General features: G+C 46.6%; 1 protein-coding gene across 1 annotated transcript in view; it reads right to left on the bottom strand.

Moving 5' to 3' along the window:
* Window positions 1-17,021, bottom strand: part of LOC126470723 (uncharacterized) — a 128,804-nt gene that overhangs the window by 41,728 nt on the left and 70,055 nt on the right. The window lies entirely within an intron of this gene.

Raw genomic sequence — 17,021 nt, 5'->3', positions numbered from 1 at the left:
GAGATTTTCACTCTGCAGCGGAGTGTTCGCTGATATGAAACTCCCTCGCAGATTAAAACTGTGTGCCGGACCGAGACTCGAACTCGAGATCTTTTGCTTTCCGCGGGCAAGTGCTCTACCATCTGAGCTACCCAAGAAAGACTCACGCCTCGTCCTCACAGCTGGCAGAAGTGAAGCTGTGAGGACGGGGCGTGAGTCGTGCTTGGGTAGCTCAGATGGTAGAGCACTTGCCCGCGAAAGGCAAATGTCCCGAGTTCGAGTCTCGGTCCGGCACACAGTTTTAATCTGCCAGGAAGTTTCACTACTAGTCATTTCCTTTCCTGTTCCACTTGCAAACAGAGCGACGGGAAAACTACTGCCCTAATTTCTCTTATTATATCCTCGTGGTCATTTCCCGAATTGTACATTGGCGGCTGTAGAACAGCTCTAACAGCCCACCTCTGAATTGCTTCGACGTCTTCCCTTAATCCGAACTGGTGGGGATCCCAAGAGCTCTAACAATTGCCAAGGATGGTTCGCACTGGTGTTTTGTTCATGGCCTTCTTTAATAGATGAGCTACACTTTCCCCAGTTTCTTCCAATACACCCAAGTCGACTATTCGTCTTTCCTACTACCGGCCGTACGTGCTCGATCCATTTCATATCGTTTTGCAACATTAAGCCTGGATATTTAAATGTGTGATTGTCTCACGCAGCACACTACCAACGCTGTATTCGAAAATTACGTGACTGTTTTTCTTATTCAGCTCCATTAATTTATATTTGTCTTTGTCTAAGTCATCTTGTACCGTCCTACAGTCACTCGTCGACTACATCTTCCCGTACACCATAACGTCATCAACGAACAGCCGCAAAGTGCTGCTTACCCTATCCATCGTATCACTAATGTACACACATCAAAAAAAGTGTAGCATCAGCCCAGTTCCCAAACCTCCTGAAGATAGACGTTGACTGTGGATACTATATCACAGACAAATTCCCTTCGACTGTTCAGATATGTCACTATACCCGACCAAAGATGTAAACAACTATGCATGAGCAGCGCCTATTAGGCGGAGGAGGTCCGACAGCCGATCACTTCCAGTCATTCCACAAGGAAGGAGGAACACGGCTTGTGTTGTCTATTGTTCAACCATGCCTAGACGGTCAGTACCGAGGTTCGATTGTGCCCGCATTGTTACTTTGTGCCAGGAAAGTCTCTCAACAAGGGAAGTGTCCAGGCGTCTCGGAGTAAACCAAAGCGATGTTGTTTGCACATGGAGGAGATACGGAAAGACAGGAACTGTCGATGACATGCCTCGCTCAGGCCGCCCAAGGGCTACTACTGCAGTGGATGACCGCTACCTACGGATTATGGCTCGGAGGAACCCTGGCAGCAAGCCCACCCTGTTGAATAACGCTTTTCGTGCAGCCACAGGACGTCATGTTACGACTCAAAACTGTGCGCAATAGGCTGCATGATGCGCAGCTGCACTCCCGAGGTCCATGGCGACGTCCATCTTTGCTGCAACCACGACACCATGCAGCGCGGTACAGATGGTCCCAACAACATGCCGATTGGACCACTCAGGATTGGCATCACGTTCTCTTCATCGAAGAGTGTCGCATATGCCTTCAACCAGACAATCGTCTGAGACGTGTTTGGAGGCAACCCAGTCAGGCTGAACGCTTTAGACACACTGTCCAGCGAGTGCAGCAAGGTGGAAGTTCCCTGTTGTTTTGGGATGGCATTATGTGGGGCCGACGTACGCCGATAGTGGTCAGCGAAGGCGCCATAATGGCTGTACGATACGTGAATGCCATCCTCTGTTCGATAGTGCAACATATCGGCAGCATTTGGCCAGGCATTCGTCTTCATGGACGACAATTCGCGCCCCCATCGTGCACATCTTGTCAATGACTTCCTTCGGGATAACGACATCGCTCGACTAGAGTGGCCAGCATGTTCTCCAGCCATGAACTCTGTCGAACATGCCTGAGATGGATTGAAAAAGGCTGTTTATGGACGACGTCACCCACCAACTACTCTGAGGGATCTAAGCCGAATCGCCGTTGAGGAGTGGGACAATCTGGACCAACAGTACCTTGATGAACTTATGGATAGTATGCCACGACGAATACAGGCATGCATAAATGGAAGAGGACGTGCTACAAGGTATTAGAGGTACTGGTGTGTACAGCAATCTGGACCACTAGCTCTGATGGTCTCGCTGCATGGTGGTACAACACGAAATGTGTGGTTTTATTTAGCTATAAAAACGGCGGAAATTATGTTTATGTTGAACTATACTCCAATTTTCTATACAGTTTCCGGAACCCTTGGAACCGAGGTTCTATCACACTTCCCTGTGGCACTCCTGACGATACCCTTGTCCCTGATTAATAGTCGTCGTCAAGGACAACATAGTGGATTCTATTTCGTAAGAAGTATTTGAACCATTCACATATGTGTGAACCTAATCTGTACGTTCGGACCTTCGTTAACAGTCTGGATTAGAGCATCGTGTCAAAAGCTTTTCGGAAGAAATATGGAATCTGCCTGTTGCCCTGCGGAATTCTGCAGGAAACCGATGCTAAAGATATTGGTTTGTAACTTTTTGGGTCTGTTCTTTTACCATTCTTATATACAACAGTTGCCTGCGCTTTTTTTGCGCACGCTTGGGACTTTTCGCTGGGCGAAAGATTCGCGATTAATGCAAGCTAACTAATGGGTCAGTGCCATAGAGTACTCTTTTTAAAACCGAACTGGGATTCCATCCGGACCTGACGAATAACTTGTTTTCAACTCTTTCATGTTCTTCTCTACGTCAGGGATTCCTATTACTACGTCCTCCATACTAGAGTCCGTGCGATGGTCAACCGTCGCTATGTTTGTACTATCCTTCTGCATGAATGATTTCTTAAAAGCGATATTTAAAACTTCAGCTTTCAATCTACTGCCACGCCACACTAGTTAACGATTAAAGCCTTCGATCCGCTTAGCGATTTTACTTAGGACAAGAATTTTCTCGCGTTCTCGGCAAGATCTTTCGCTAAGGTGTGACGGTGGTAATTGTATACTTCGCGCATTGATCTTTTTACACAAATATGAATCTCTACTAACTGTTGCCCCGCGTCATTTGCGCTCTCTCTTTTGAGCCGAGAGTGCAACAGTCTTTGCTTCATCAGCATTTTCCCAATTTTGTTAGTTAATCACGGTGGATCTTTTTCGTCCTTAATCCACTTACTTTGCACATACACCTTCAAAGCGCGATTTACAAGTTGTTTTAACTTTGTCCATAATTCCTCCAAGTCCATCATATTGGAACGAAATGATGTCCATTCATTGTCTAAGTTCTATGCTAAAACTGCTTATCTATTCCTTCTAGCAAAAATACTCTTCTAGAGTTCTTGATAGTCTTATTAACATTAGTAACCATCGTTGCTATTGTGACATCATGATCACTAACCCCTGTCTTTATACTTCCACTGTCGCTGCTATGGCATTAATCTGTCTTTTCAACGTATGTTATATGGCTCTCTAAGTATTTCGAAACTTTCTACTTCGGTTTTCTGACAGCACTCGATTCCGAAAACAGTTTGATTGCGACAGCTTTCCTGAAAGGTAGTAAATTCAGGAACTTTGTTAAGAATACTTCGACAATTTACTGTTAACATCTTGACAGTCGGGATATCTTTTACTACGTACGCGGCCTGATTTTGCTCTCTGCGTATCGACTTGCGAGCATTCATCAGAGAACCTCAAACTACCATCTAGCCGAAGAAACCACCGTGTGTACTCCACAAGTGCTCTTCTCCTCGAGTAGCTCCTTCTTTTGTGTAGTGCACCCCTGATCTATCAAGAAGAGTCGCACAATTCTGCATCCTACTATGCAGGTCCAGAAATTTGCAGCCAAGGCACAGAATCTACGGAGCCTTCGGCTGGGCGCTTCCATTCGGCTCCAGACTAAAGGAAGCAGATCAAACATTGGGTACGATGCCGTAAATTGTGAGGTCTGCTTGCACCTCGGGAGAAAGGCCAGCAATCTTTACCACATCCGCCATTCGGCCGTACGGACTGGGGATGGCCTCAGAAACCAAGCAACATACGTCTGTGGTACTAATGTGAGCCACAACTTGCAGACGACTTCGCCCTGAACCTTCGAAGGTCGCAGGCCGGACCTTTTGTACATCCTGGATGAGACTTCTTGGCAGACATATGGAGCGCACAGTGGAGTTCTTTCCAGCCCTCGACGCTATTTCCCAAAGGGGCTCCATAAGACGCTTAACTTTGGAGCTCCCTGTAACTAGCAGTCCAGCCCCCCCTCCCGCCCCGCCACGTCTGTCTGTTCGGACGCCGCTGAAGGAGCGGCCATCTGTCCACTCATAGGGTGAATGGGCGACGCCAGATGGTCTCCACTCACCCTTCGCTGGGGGCAGAAGCCCCGCGTCGGGTATGGTGCAACTTGCCTCGAAAACAGAGCCTGTGGGCGAAACAAACGACACTTGAGGTGTCCCATGCGACCAGCTGTTACAACCCGGGGCAGGGCCTGAAGTCTGCTGACCGCGGCCAAAAGCGTCTTCTGTTCGCGACCTGCTGCCATATGTTGCGTCTGCACACGCCATGGACAAATCCTATCCATCCCAGTAATACTGACTTAAGAATTAACTATAAAAGCACACGGAGGAAAGTAAGCATGTAACTTGCTACTCTCCTGGTGTGGCATCAACGGAGGCTAGAGCCTGCATGAGACCCACAAGCTTTTGTAACTGCTATCGAGTGCGGGATGCGGTTCTTATGGAACCGAGTCCGGTGCTATTTATATTCTCTCAGGTGCTAGTGTGTTTACCTATTTGATTTTTACTAATATGAACCATTCGTGCTCTTTATGATTTAATCTGCTGGATAGCGGGTGAACTAGAAGTCAGATTTGCCTCGTGTTGTGGCGAAAGACGTGACGAGCAGTGCTGATTGGAATTCTTGGACGAGCACCAATGCGCCTTTAGTGGAGGAATCCAAACAGCTCCTGATGCTACGTTTGTGTATGTTCTGGTATGCACAGTATCTCATTTTCTGCCTCTTGAAAGCTCAAATCTGTGAAGGTAATTGTCTGATAGGTGTTTGGGAGACATACTCCTCACAGCACCTGTCGTTTCAGATCTGTTGTCTCTGTTCTCGACAACAGATTGGAAGTGTTTGTTTCTCGCCTTCGTGAAAGTCTTGCTATCCAGCAGCACATTACGGGCTACGTTTGTGGCTGGGGCACTGCCCGATAGCGTACTTACGACTAAATTTGGCAATAAAGATAATGTACACAGCTGCCGGCCACCGATGTATTACGAATGTGGCCAAGCGCGCGGGCAGTGGCAGTATTGCAACTCCTTCATCTGTGTTCAATTTACGTATAAATATTTTAAAATTTATTACGTGATACTCTGTGTGACTGCCAGCATCTTACCTTAGTACAAATGTAATTACGTTTTTAATGCTGGGTTGTATACGATGTTCGACTATATGCATTAATAAACAAAATTTTTCCTTCAAAATTATGTTATTAGCTACGTTATTAGCAACAGATGCGTCTCATTTGGCTTGTCATGTTTGTAAACACGGAGCGATAACCGGTTGCGTAATCACCAAGGTCAACGCTCACGCAGAGTATCTCCCATGTGGCTGATGCAATAGGCTAATTAATTATTTTTCTTTGTTTAATATGTTATATTTGGCAAGGATAAGGGAAAGGAAAGATTTTATTTAATTTCTATAATAATGGGTGAGATCACCTACGAGATATCACTGCGATGTAGATTACCCATTAGCTTATCTGGACCCCAGCGTACGTATAAGGCTTCCAGTTCCTATTGTCAGACTGGATTAGATGAACTCTTCGTTCCAGGGGTTCCTATTGAGAAGATCCTCGAGGATGTGGAATATGTCAGATCTTTTATGGTGTTTGATACTAATTAAAAGAATACAGTAATAATAATAATCCGCGACATTATAAAAATGGATGTATAGATGTCTGTATGAGGATTCTATGTCTCCTCCTAAACCACTGGAACGTTTTCAACCAAACTTGGTACACATATTACTTAGTGACTGGAAAGAATCTCTGTGAGAGTAAGAACCACCTACCTACCAAAAGGGGTGGCGAATGAAAAAATAATGTAACCCGCGGCGCGCGAATATCCATATTTTATTCGCCCATTACTAGAGAATGAGAGTGCTTAGTGACTTGCAACAAACATTACACGTAATTTCGAACTTGTACGAAACTTTTTCTCGCTGATACCCCACACAAAGGTATGAAAGTAAAAAAGTTTATGACTTACTACATTTTCGCTGTTCATGCAATAAAACTGCTGCAGGAAGCATGACGTTTTAATTTATTACTTCCTTACTACTAACTGTATTCGCGAAAGATTTGGCAGACAGTATCCACATATACCAATGAAGGTACCAGAAAAATTATATAATTTTACGAGACATAGTTCAGGAGATATGACGTCAGATATTGAGATGTGTGAAAAACAGCTACATGATGCATGACGTTTCAAATTTATTTCTTCTTTGCTGACAACTCTATTCGTAACACATTTCGCAAACAGTATTCACGTATGCCAATAAATGTACCTACAAAATTATATCAGTGTGCGATACATAGTCCAGGAACCACGACGTCATGAACATTGACCTGCGCGAAAATTAAACTGCAAGGCGAAATTCGCTGGAGATACAGGTGAATTATGTGGAAAAATTACTTGTGAAATATTTTAAATATATGTGAAATGCACTATGTGATCAAAAGTATCCGGACACTCCCAAAACATACGTTTTTAATATCAAGGGGTATTGTCTTGCAACCTACTGCCAGATACTCCATATCAGCGACCTCAGTAGTCATTAGACATCGTGAGACAGCAGAATGGGGCGCTCCGCAGAACTCACGGACGTCGAACATGGTCAGGTGATTGTGTGTCACTTGTGTCATACGTCTGTACGCGAGATTTCCACACTCCTCAGCATCTCTAGGTCCACTGTTTCCGATGTGATAGTGAAGTGGAAACGTGAAAGGACACGTACAGCACAAAAGCGTACTGGCCGACCTTGTCTGTTGACTGACAGAGAGCCGACAGTTGAAGAGGGTCATAATGTGTAATAGGCAGACATCTATCTAGACCATCACATAGGTATTCCAAACTGCATCAGGATCCACTGCAAGTACTATGACAATTAGGCGGGAGGTGAGAAAACTTGGATTTCATGATCGAGCGGCTGCTCATAAGCCACACATCACCCCAATAAATGCCAAACGACGCCTCGCTTGGTGTAAGGAGCGGAACCATTGGACGATTGAGCAGTGGAAAAACGTTGTGTGGAGTGAGGAATGACGGTACACAATGTGGCAATCCGATAGCAGGGTGTGGGTATGGCGAGTGCCCGGTGAACGTCATCTGCTAGCGTGTGTAGTGCCAACAGTAAAATTCGGAGGCTGCAGTGTTATTGTGTGGTCGTGTTTTCCATGGAGGGAGCTTGCACTCCTTGTTTTTTTTGCCTGGCACTATCACAGCACAGGCCTACATTGATGTTTTAAGCACCTTCTTGCTTCCCACTGTTGAAGAGCAATTTGGGGATGGCGATTACATCTTTCAACACGATCGAGGATCTGTTCATAATGCACGGCGTCTGGCGGAGTGGTTACACGCTAATAATATCCCTGTAATGGACTGACCTGCACAGAGCCCTAACCTGAATCCTATAGAACACCTTTGAAATGTTTTGGAACGCCGACTTCGTGCCACACCTCGCCAACTGACATCGATACCTCTCCTCAGTGCAGCACTCCGTGAAGAATGGGCTCCCATTCCCCAAGAAACCAGCACCTGACCGAACGCATGCCTGCGAGAGTGGAAGCTGTCATTAAGGCTAAGGGTGGGTCAACACCATATTGAATTCCAGCTTTACCGATGGAGGGCGCCACAAACTCTTAAGTCATTGTCAGCCAGGTGTCCAGATACTTTTGATCACATAGTGTATATTTGACATGTACGTACCTGGGCAGAAGCATGGGTAAAAAGCTCATCCTAAACCTGTGGAACGATTTCAATCAAATTTGGTACATATACTGGTTATGATCTGAAATGAAATACTATGAGGGTAAGAACCATCGACCTCCTGAAGGGGTTGGTAGTGGTGACGTGGAGTGACAGGAGAGGAGGAGGAGGAGATGGACAAACAGAGACGGGGAAAAAGGAGATGGAAGCAGATAGGGCAGAGGAGAAAATGGACATTGAATGGGAAGGGGGAAATAAATGGACAGGGAGAGGGGGGTGGGGGAAGAGGAGTTGGAATTAGAGGAGGGAGGGGGAGATTGACAAAGGGGGTTCAAAATGGCTCTGAGCACTATGGGACTCAACTGCTGTGGTCATCAGTCCCCTAGAACTTAGAACTAATTAAACCTAACTAACCTAAGGACATCACACACATCCATGCCCGAGGCAGGATTCGAACCTGCGACCGTAGCAGCAGCGCGGCTCCGGACTGGAGCGCCTAGAACCGCACGACCACCGCGGCCGGCGACAAAGGGGGGAGGAGCGATTGGACAGAGGGGGGAGGAGCAGATGGGCAGAGGGGGTAGGAGCAGATGGGCAGAGGGGAGGGGGAGCAGATGGACAGGGAGAGGGGCAGGAGGAGACTAGCCAATAGAAGACTAGAATAAATACATACCTAGGCAATGCCAGGAACTCAGCTAGTAATAATAATAATAATAATAATAAACAATACATCACCGGATCTAGTTAGAAATTCGTCAATGAACTTCATTTGCAGTGAAACTTTTTATGGTTTCTGGAAACTTATTGAAACTGGATGTGACGGAATAGTTGGTCCTTTTTCGGACGAAAGTAAGTAACTTAAGTCCAAAAAGCGGTCCACGTAAACGTCCAAGATTTTGGTTGACTTTGCTATAGCCTCAAACGAGCCTGGTCGTAATGATCACTGCGTCGCACTTCTCTCGTGATTAAAGATGGTGTGTTCACCATGTACCGGAGTAGTGTCCAGATCGGCAGGAGTGTGGCGGTCCTTCGCTCCTCTGGGTTCTGGTCTTACCTTCTCTTGGATCTTTTCTTGTGCTTCTGGCGAGCAGTTTCCAAAACTTAAGCGATGTTTTTAAATTTATCCATCGCTGCATTACATCATTTTAATGATTTAGTAACTACTAAAGAACAGGTGACTGAAATTTCCAATTCTTCAGTGGGAACTGGTTGAATTGTAGCTGAAGTTTGATTTGACATATTTGTCATTAATGTGGTAAGAGACAGTACATTCACAGAACTCACTGAGACAGTATCGGTCGAAGAATGTGGCAGTTGTGCTTGTGGCAGCTCGCCATCCTCAGGGTCTCCTTCGACATTGGGTCTTCGTCTAATTACACTGAGTCACTCATTTTAATATGTAATTCAAGACATTGCTAGAGGCTACATGTTACACTGCGCCGAACAAGGTAACTTACTCGAGGGGCTTTCTGGTGTCATGTCTACACTATTCAATCCCTTGGAGCAAACTGAATGAGTTGTTCGTTCATGACCTTGACTTCGCAAGAGGAAAGTGTCAGACTTGCAGCATACATAATACACTAAATGTAATGGTGCCTACTTGAACATATTTCTGAGCACTGGCTGATGACTTGTTTCTGTATTTGTCTCTTGATGCCCACTTCGGAGGACACAGCTGCTTCTAACAACCAGTATAACAAATACGTGAAACACAAAAAACTCGCGAACGGTGACTACGCCATACACAGACTGGTAGCCGAATACTGTTCACAGCGACTAGGACGTCTGAAAGCCGGAAATAAGTAGGAGAAGAATTGAAACTTCTAGGCAGATTAAAACTGTGTGCCAGACCGAGACTCGAACTCGGGACCTTTGCCTTTCGCGAGCAAGCGCTCTACCACTCCTGAGCTACCGTGCCGACGACCACCTGAGCTATCCAAGCACGTCTCACGACCTGCCCTCACAGCTTCAATTCTGCCAGTACCTCGACTCCTACCTTCCAAACTTCACAGAGGCTCTTCTGCGAACCTTGCAGGACTAGCAGTCATGGAAGAAAGGATATTCCGGAGACATGATTTAGCCACAGCCTGGGGAATGTTTCCAGAATGATATTTTCATTCTGCAGCGGAGTGTGCGCTGATATGAAACTTCCTGGCAGTCTCGGTCCGGCACACAGCTTTAATCTGCCAGGAAGTTTCATATCAGCGCACACTCCGCTGCAGAATGAAAATCTCATTATGGAAAGGAGAAGAATTATTTGCCAAAATATGCAATCGGAAAGTCGCGTTTTCTACAAACACTAGATACCACTTGCAGCCACGCTGTGGAATTATCCTCTTCGCTGCTGGGAACACCGGACCAAGTTCACATTCGACGGCAGGTGGCTTCGTCCAGCGTCGATGTGATGGGTTGGTTTTTCCGTACATACATATTTCACAGGCTAATGTCTTGTCGATGCCACCACTCTGCTCTGTCAGTGGTTGTTTGTTTCAGTTCCACGTAAGTGTCACATCCTGTCCTCTTCTCAATGCCTTACAAATACTTTTTTCTAGGCCGCACTATTTCTTCGTTTCTGAGCATTTTCTGTTCAAAAATGATAATGATGAGAATGTTGTGTCTGATGAAATGGCCAATAAATACACTTCTGTCTTTTCCATTTCCTTTAATAATCCACACTCTACGTTTAATTCCCGCAAGACTTGCATGTTGCTTTTTCCTTCCATCCAGCACTTTCTTTCCCCTCATATACACATTTCAGCAGCTTCAAGTCGATTCTTTCACAGTTTACCAAGAGTCCAACTTTCATTTTCGTGCAGCAGTTTACTCCATACAAATGATTTTCTGAAATCTACATTTACGTGTGAATTTTTAAAATTTCCCGGCGAATTGACTGTTCAAAGAAATTTCGGGATTGCAGCCGGCCGTTGTTCAATACCTCGCACGATATTTCAACTGCACACCTGAAGATGACTGGCAGGTGTGCAGTTGAAATATCGTGCGAGGTATTGAACGACGACCGGCTGCAAGACCGAAATTTATATTTACATGTTTGCAGGTTAATTTGCTTTTCTTGGTCATACACTGAAGAGCCAAAGAAACTGGTACACCTGCCTAATATCGTGTAGGGTCCCCACGACCACGCAGAAGTGTCGTAACACGACGTGGCATGGACTCGACTAATGTCTGAATTCCTGACACCACGAATCCTGCAGGGCTATCAAATGTTCAAATGTGTGTGAAATATTATGGGACTTAACTGCTAAGGTCATCAAACACTCTTTCACACTCTTACATGAATAATACACCACACCCGGCCCATAACGCAGACCCACATACACTATCACGGATCCTGTTCTGGAATGCAGACTCGATCCACAACAAAAGGGCAGAATTTGCCGCGTTCATGGAGCGCAAGGGAATCCTTGTCGCGCTACTGAACGAGACTAAACTTAAACCGCACAAGCAATTAAACTTTCCTGGCTATTGTGTCTATCGTACCGACCGACCGGGCGACGCCGTGGCAGGTGGAACTGCAATCGTCATACACAAAGACATTGAGCACACAAACATAGAGCTCCCCGAACTGGAAAAAATCGAGGCTACGGCCGTCAGAGTCAAGTTCAACGGAGCCTACACCACGCTGATATCGGTATACAACAGCCCTGTAGGCATCTCAACACGCGATATCAGCACAATACTCAGCATTTCACCGCGAGTAATAGTCGCTGGAGATCTGAACGCAAAACACCCAGAATGGAATTCACGCATACGAAATCAAAAAATGGTTCAAATGGCTCTGAGCACTATGGGACTCAACTGCTGTGGTCATAAGTCCCCTAGAACTTAGAACTACTTAAACCTAACTAACCTAAGGACATCACACAACACCCAGCCATCACGAGGCAGAGAAAATCCCTGACCCCGCCGGGAATCGAACCCGGGAACCCGGGCATACGAAATCCCAACGGCAAAAAACTGTACGAACATTCGCTAGGTAGAAACTACATTACACTAGCGCCGGCTGAACCGACGCACATTCCCTATCAGAGGGGACACAGGCCAGACGTGATAGACATGGCCCTCATCAAGGGCATTAGAGAGACACTCAACGTTGCCGTTGAAAACGATCTGCCCTCAAACCACCAACCTGTAATACTATACATGGAGGAAACACTGCAGCACACAGAACAACGCAAGATGTTGGACTACGGGCGTGCGAATTGGACATTGTTCAAGCAAACGCTTGATAGCCACATCCCACCTATACACGAAATTAACGAAACAGGACAAATTGACGAGGCAGTGGAAACCCTCACTAACGCCGTCCGGGACGCAATGGCAGGCACCATACCTGATCGCACCTCACAACAACGCAATGCGGCCCTGTTCCAGGAAATCCTGGGCCTAATCTCAATGAGAAATCGCCTCAGGAGACAATAGCAGCGCACCAGGCGTCCGTACTTCAAACGGCACATTAACAGACTACAGGGCATCATACACGATAAAATACAAACACATAGAACACAACAGTGGAATCAAAAACTCGAAGGGCTGGACACCGCACGACCTGGCGTGTGGCAGCTAGCCCGACATTTCACCAGGGAGAAAATATACACCCCAACGCTTCAAGGGCCTGACGGACCTGCATACTCAGCGGAAGAGAAAGCAGAACTAATGGCTCGAACACTCGCAGCGTCATTCACACCGAACCTGGTACCATCAGATCCAGTGTTCACACTTGCTACTGACCAAGAGGTTACACGCATTCTAGCCCAACCATCGCGCGACGACATTCGACATGCTAGCACAGCCGAAGTCTCCTGGGCTATAATGCATTCCGCTGCTAGGAAAGCCCCTGGTCATGATGGCATTCAAAACCGTGTCCTCCAGGAGTTCACGGATAAAGCAACTGAGTACCTAACACACATAACGAATGCCATACTAAAACACCAACACTTCCCCGCCTTTTGGAAGACGGCCAAGGTCCTGATGTTCAGGAAGCCGGGGAAAGACCACAGCCTCTCACAAAATTACCGACCCATCAGCCTTCTGAGTTCGCTCAGTAAGATTGTTGAGAAGGTGATTCTCAAACGCATCACTAGGCACTGCATAACAAATGACATCCTGAGACCGGAGCAATTCAGCTTCAGGAATCACCACTCCACAACACAACTCCTCTTACGGGTCGTTGAACATATAACACATGGCTTCAACATAAACAAAGCTACAGGGGCAGTGTTCCTGGACATCGAAAAGGCTTTCGACCGTCTATGGCACAACGGCCTCATCCGCAAACTCAGCGACGCGGGATTCCCTGACGGGCTGCTGCGTCTAATACACTCATACCTCACAGACAGGAGTTTCAACACTGACGTGCAGGGAAAACAATCAACACAACACGGTATACACGCGGGAGTACCCCAGGGAAGCATCCTAGGGCCCCTGCTGTTTAACCTCTACATAAACGATCTCCCAACCACACACAACACAATGATGGCAATCTACGCGGATGACACAGCCATCCTTGCGCAAGATTGGAAACCATCAAACATTACGTCACGCCTACAGACTGCACTCAGAGTGGCCGAGCCTTGGTTGGAGAAATGGCGTGTTAGAGTAAACGTCGACAAGTGCGAAGCCGTTCTGTTCACTAGAAGACCGAAGCAACTGCGCAAACACCGCTACTGCAGACCAATAACTCTACATGCACGCCCAATACGTTTCCGTGAGAAAGTCAAATACCTCGGTGTCTGGCTGGACCGGAAATTACTCTGGGGGAACCACATACAACACATGACCAACCGAGCTAGCGCGAGGCTCAAACAGCTCTATCCTATGCTCAACAGGCGTAGCACACTGAACAGAAGGGTGTCGAGGTCCATGTACATGACACTTATCCAACCCCTGATGACGTACGCAGCTCCTGTCTGGGGATACGCAGCGCCTACACGTCTGCGCCGTCTGCAGCTCATACAAAACAAAGTACTCAAAATCATAAGCAATGCTCCACGATACACACGCATCGCGGACCTTCACCGGGAATACCGACTTGAGACTCTCACGGAGGTAATCCACAAACTCACCACAAGACTATACAGAAACTCCAGACATTCGCAGAACCCGTTTATTCTGAATCTGGGGAACTACGACCACAACCATAGATGGAAACATAAAAGACCAAAAGACATACTTGTAAGGACATAAGATCTATGGCCAAGCATACGCAAACATAACGGCACAGGCGAGCCCCTGTTAATCAGACCCATTACTGGATATCCAGCTGGATTGGAGTACACTGCCGAATAACTGGCACCACACAGGGAAGCCGTACCGTACACTGCATGCAAACAAGCTCCACACATCCCCCACACAGTGAGATGATCTATGGCCGATCTCCCACTACTGTATAACGATCTTGATTGTTCCAGGAATGCAGCAGCAGCAACAACTGGGACACATCGCCATCGCTTGTCATGGTAATAATGCATGATACCTATACTAACAAATCCAACCTTGCATGAACTATCACAGCTAGTAAGCCACTACTGCTCTTACTACCCATCCCACTGTCGCAGAGGTTTTTTTTCCCACGGCGCGAGCCATGGCACTTTTTTTCCTCTGCTCTTCAAATCGCTACCCTCACTCGCGTTTCGTCCACTATCTATAACCTGATGGACCGTGTTAATGCGTAGCCTTACCCAGACGCACGGACAACATCACAGCCCAGCATCCTGTGATCCACATACTAGACAACTAACATGTTTACGGAGGTGACAGTAGAACTTTTGGTTTGGTCACCACGTTGGTGCGGGCGTGGAGGGGCCCCATCTCTTTAGTCCCTAAGCTTACACACTACTTAACCTAAATTATCCTAAGGACAAACACACACACCCATGCCCGAAGGAGGACTCGAAACTCGGACGGGACCAGCCGCACAGTCCATGATTGCAGCGCCTTAGACCGCTCGGCAGGGGTATTCATAAATCCATAAGAGTACTAGGGGGTGGAGATCTCTTCTGAACAGTATGTTGCAAGGCATCACAGATATCCTGAATAATGTTCATGTCTGAGGAGTTTGGTGGCCAGCGGAAGTGTAAAAACTCAGAAGAGTGTTCCTGGAGCCACTCTGCAGCAATTCTGGACGTGTAAAGTGTCGCATTGTCCTGCTGAAATTGCCCAAGTCCGTCAAAGTGCACTATGGACATGGATGGATGCAGGTGATCAGACAAGATGTTATGTACGTGTCACCTGTCAGAGTTGTATCTAGAAATATCAAGGGCCCCATATAACTCCAACCATTACAGAGCTTCCACCAGCTTGAACATTCCCCTGCTGACATGCAAGGTCCAAAGGTTCATGAGGTTGTCTCCACACCCGCACACGTCCATCCATTTGATACAATTTGAAACGAGACTACTCCTACCAGGAAACATGTTTCCAGTCATCAACAGTCCAATGGCGGTGTTGTCGGGTCCAGGCGAGGCGTAAAGCTTTGTGTCGTGCAGTAATCAAGGGTACATGAGTGGGCCTTCGGCTCCGAAAGCCCATATCGATGATGTTTGGTTGAATGGTTCGCACGCTGACACTTTTTCAAATTCAAATTGCTCTAAGCACTATGGGACTTAACATCTGAGGTCATCAAACCCCTAGACTTAGAACTACTTAAGCCTAACTAACCTAAGGACATCACACACATCCATGCCCGAGGTAGGATTCGAACCTGCGATCGTAGCAGCAGCGCGGTTCCGGACTGAAGCGCCTAGAACCGCTCGGCCACAGTGGCTGGCTGGCACTTGTTGATGGCCCAGTATTGAAGTCTGCAGCAATCTGCGGAAGGTCAGCACTTCTGTCGCATTGAACTATTCTCTTCATTTTCCGTTGGCCCCGTTCTTACAGGATCTTTTTCCGGCCGCAGCGATGTTGGAGACTTGATGTTTTACCGGATTCCTGATTTGACGGTACATTGGTGAAATGGTCGTGTGGTAAAATCTCTGCTTCATCGCTACCTAGGAGATGCTGTGTCCCATTGCTCGTGTGCCGAGTATAACTCTACGTTCAAACTCACTTAACTCTTGATAACCTGCCATATAGCAAAAAATGGCTCTGAGCACTATGGGACTCAACTGCTGTGGTCATAAGTCCCCTAGAACTTAGAACTACTTAAACCTAACTAACCTAAGGACATCAAACACATCCATGACCGAGGCAGGATTCGAACCTGCGACCGTAGTGGTCGTGCGGTTCCAGATTGTAGCTCCTGTAACCGCTCGGCCACTCCGGCCGGCGCCATATAGCAGCAGTAACCGTTCTAACAACTGCGGTAGACACTTGTTGTCTCATATAGGCGTAGCCAACCGCAGCTCCTTATCCTGCCTGTTTACATATCCCTGTATTTGAGGCCGGTCGGTGTGGCCGAGCGGTTCTGGGCGCTTCAGTCTGGAACCGCACGACCGCTACGGTCGCAGGTTCGAATCCTGCCTCGGGCGTGAATGTGTGTGATGTCCTTAGGTTAGTTGGGTTTAAGTAATTGTAAGTTCTAGGGGACTGATGACCTCCGATGTTAAGTCCCATAGTGCTCAGAGCCATTTGAACCATTTCTGTATTTGAATACGCATTGCTATACCAGTTTCTTTGGCGTTTCAGTGTAATTGCCTGTTTTTCCAAAGCAGTCCTCTTCGCTTCCACTATGCATCTGTTTCCTTTGTGATTATACTACCTAGTCAACAAAGTTTTTTCACCTGACCAATTTTGATGTCATCAGTTTTACATTGGTTTTATTTTTTTCATTTTTTTTTTTTTGCAGTTCTGCTGTTAATTTCGTATTCCGTTTGTTCACTTTTAATTTCCATATTTTATGAGTGTCTGATAGCACCTGCAGCGTCATATTGATTTCTTTTTCGGAGTTTTCAACTATTTCGATGTAATCAGCGAATCTGATTCAGTATCTCTTTTCATCATTAGCTTTTATTCCATTTGTCTTATCCTTC

This window comes from Schistocerca serialis, chromosome 3, assembly GCF_023864345.2.
Source record: "Schistocerca serialis cubense isolate TAMUIC-IGC-003099 chromosome 3, iqSchSeri2.2, whole genome shotgun sequence".
Classification (NCBI taxonomy): Eukaryota; Metazoa; Arthropoda; class Insecta; order Orthoptera; family Acrididae; genus Schistocerca; species Schistocerca serialis.
Note: the sequence above shows the minus strand (reverse complement) of the source record. Positions and strands in the feature narration are given on the sequence as shown.